Source organism: Protobothrops mucrosquamatus, unplaced genomic scaffold, assembly GCF_001527695.2.
Source record: "Protobothrops mucrosquamatus isolate PMUCROS unplaced genomic scaffold, P.Mucros_1.0 scaffold344, whole genome shotgun sequence".
NCBI classification, from domain to species: domain Eukaryota; kingdom Metazoa; phylum Chordata; class Lepidosauria; order Squamata; family Viperidae; genus Protobothrops; species Protobothrops mucrosquamatus.
In genome coordinates this window covers 404,321-407,771 of record NW_015386681.1, presented here as the reverse complement: position 1 = coordinate 407,771, position 3,451 = coordinate 404,321, and positions in this window count along the sequence as shown.

Sequence of the window (3,451 nt, the reverse complement as noted above, 5' to 3'; positions counted from 1 at the left end):
GACCCCATGGACAATGTTCCTCCAGGTCTTCCTGTCCTCCACCATCTTTAAACACTAACCAGACTCCAATCAAGGAAAGGCAGAACAGGGAGAACCAAAACTTTAGAGTAGACTGGGAAGTACTTAACTAGTACTGTGAATGCTCCAACACTGGAAGTTTTTAAGAAGAGACTGGACAGCCATTTGTCCGAAATGGTATAGGGTTTCCTGCCTGAGCAGGGGGTTGGACTAGATGACCTCCAAGGTCCCTTCCAACTTATTATTATTGTTATTGTTATTGTTCTCAGTCATCCAGGTCATTGTGGCCCCGAAGGTGTGCTTTCTTTTTTTTTTTTTTAAAGGCAAATGGGCTTTGTTTCTCCTTGAAGACATTTCGCTTCTCGTCCAACAAGCTTCTTCGGTTCTGATGGAAGAAGCTTCTCGGATGAGTCAGAACTGAAGAAGCTTCTGGGATGAGAAGGGAAAGGTCTTCAAGGAAAACAAATCAAGGAGACAAGCAACCTGGAACTGAGGAGACACTTCCTGACAGTGAGAACAATTAACCAGTGGAACTCCTTGCCTCCAGAAGCGGTGAATGCGCCAACACTAGAAGTTTTTAAGAAGAGACTGGATAGCCGTTTGTCCGAAATGGTGTAGGGTTTCCTGCCTGAGCAGGGGGTTGGACTAGATGACCTCCAAGGTCCCTTCCAACTTTATTATTATTATTATTATTATAACCTTCAAGGTCCCTTCCAACTGTGTTATTCTGCTTTGGAGAAGAGGTTGACCCCGTTTTCTTTGCTAGCCCCTCAAGTCCTGAAAAACCCCATCATGACACCCCTTGTCCTTCTCCTTGTTCCCCAAGCCGTCCGTCAGGTTTGGTGGCTTTCCAAGCTGACCTCTGAGACCCCTGTCCATTTTTATTTTTATTTTATTTTTTTACAGAAACTAAAGCTGGCTTCCTCTCTTCCCACAGTTGGCTCCGAAAGTCACATTGGAAGGAGATGCCTTGGGCAAAAAAGACTTTGTTCCAGGCAGATTCTCCCACGGGCTGTCAAGTAAGGAAATCAATTTAAACGGGAAAATTGTCCCAATAGCTTCAGAGCCCAAGTCTTTTGTATTTCTGCATTCCTCATCACCTCTGTACAGTTTTAAGCTATAGGACAGCAGGATAGAAAGAAAGAAAGAAAGAAAGAAAGAAAGAAAGAAAGAAAGAAAGAAAGAAAGAAAGAAAGAAAGAAAGAAAGAAAGGAAGGAAGGAAGGAAGGAAGGAAGGAAGGAAGGAAGGAAGGAAGGAAAGAAAGAAAGAGAAAGAGAAAGAGAAAGAGAAAGAGAAAGAGAAAGAGAAAGAGAAAGAGAAAGAGAAAGAGAAAGAGAAAGAAAGAAAAAAGAAAGAGAAAGAAAGAAAGAAAAAGAAAAAGAAAGAAAAAAGAAAGAAGGAAAGAAAAAGGAAGGAAAGAAGGAAAGGAGGAAAGAAAGAAGAAAGAAAAAGAAAGAAAGAGAATGGAAGGAAAGAAGGAAGGAAGGAAGGACAGAAAAAGAAAAAGAAAAAGAGAAAAAGAAAAAAGAAAGAGAAAGAAAAAAGAAAGAAAGAAAGAAAGGAAGGAAGGAAGGAAGGAAGGAAAGAAAGAAAGAAAAAGAAAAAGAAAGAAAAAGAAAGGAAGGAAAGAAAGAAAGAAAGAAAGAAAAAAGAGAAAAAGAAAGGAAGGAAAGAAAAAGAAAGAAAAAGAAAGGAAGAAAGAGAAAGAAAGAAAGAAAGAAAGAAAGAAAAGAAAGAAAGAAAGAAAAAGAAAGCAATGGGAACATCGCAATTTCTCTCTGCAAAATCTGCAAACGCCATATTTGGTAGCTGCCAATCAAAGTTGTGTGTTTTCTTCACATTCTATATTTAAATCTGAATATATTTGATTCTGGGCAGGAAACTTAAAAGGGTTTCTTCTTGTTTTGTTCTGGGGTTTTTCTTTTGTTTAATATTGCAATATTTCGTCAACTTCAGAGAAGTAAACGTGAAATAGATTGTATCAGGCGTCTAATTTCAAATCATGAACGGTTGTATGGAGCAGCCGGTGATCAAAGAGGCGAGATGGCTAATCCATCTCTAAATATATTGGTGAGCGAAAGGATTCAAATACTTCCCTGCTTCTTAATGAAGACAAACATGCTTTAATTAAAGCCAGAAGAGTCAGGAGAGTTATTGGATCGGATGGATGGATGGATGGATGGATGGATGGATGGATGGATGGATGGATGGATGGAGGGAGGGAGGGAGGGAGGGAGGGAGGGAGGGATGAAGAAATGGATCGATGTTTAGATAAATGGATCGATGATTGGAAGATTGGATAGATGGATAGATGGATGGATGGATGGATGGATGGAAGAAAGGAAGGAAGGAAGGAAGGAAGGAAGGAAGGAAGGAAGGAAGGAAGGAAGGAAGGAAGGACAGGTGGATAAATGGATGGATGGATGGATGGACAGACAAGTAGATGGATGGACAGACAAGTAGATGGATGGACAGACAAGTGGATGGATGGATGGATGGATGGACAGACGGACAGACGGACAAGTGAATGGATGGATGGATGGAAAGGAGGATGGATGGATGGATGGATGGATGGATGGATGGATGGATGGATGGATGGACGGGTAGATGGATGGATGGATACTCTCTGAGCTTGGTGGTTTTCTTGCATATGTTTCATTGCCCAACTAGGAAACATCATCAGTGCTAGAAAGGAGTGAGGAGGAGGAGGAGGAGGAGAAGAAGGAGGAGAAGGAGGAGAAGGAGAGGAAGGAGAACTATGGGATCCTTGGTGCTCTCTGAGCTTGGTTGTTCTCTTGCAGACGTTTCGTGACCCAAGTAGGGAACACCATCAGGGCTACAAGAAAGTTGGGTTTCCTTCACACTCACTGACCCCACGTTGCAAACTCAGCACACCGCACCTCACCCCACACCCTGCAGACTCTACACAGTCATCCCATCACACTCCCTTTTCCTGCTCCCCGACAATTGCCCTCTCCGGGGGGGGGGGCCTCCCGGATAAGGATAAAAAAATAAAAATAAAGTCAAGACAGCCGATGAAGACTCCGCTTCGAGTTTATTTTTAAATCCCCTGCAGACATTCCCTAAAGGGGGGGGGGGTTCCGCTAACCTCTGACCCGATCCGAAATCCCCATCCAGTACCAGAATCTGGAAATAGCACGAAAAATACCATTTTTTTAAAATATTTTGTTTTTATTTTTATTTTTTTCTTCCAGAAAAGAAGCCGCGTCGGTTCTTTCTCGGGTTAAAACGGGTCATCAGGAGAGCAGATTAAATATTAAATAAGGCTTTTATGCTGAATCAGCCCCCCCCCCTTCCCATCTCACCCCCCCACCCCCCCTCTTGCGATCTGCCAGACTCCGGAAAGGCTGCAGGGAAAAGGTGGAGAACAACACAGGATGAACTCAGGGATGATCCAAGGCCTTCCCTTTT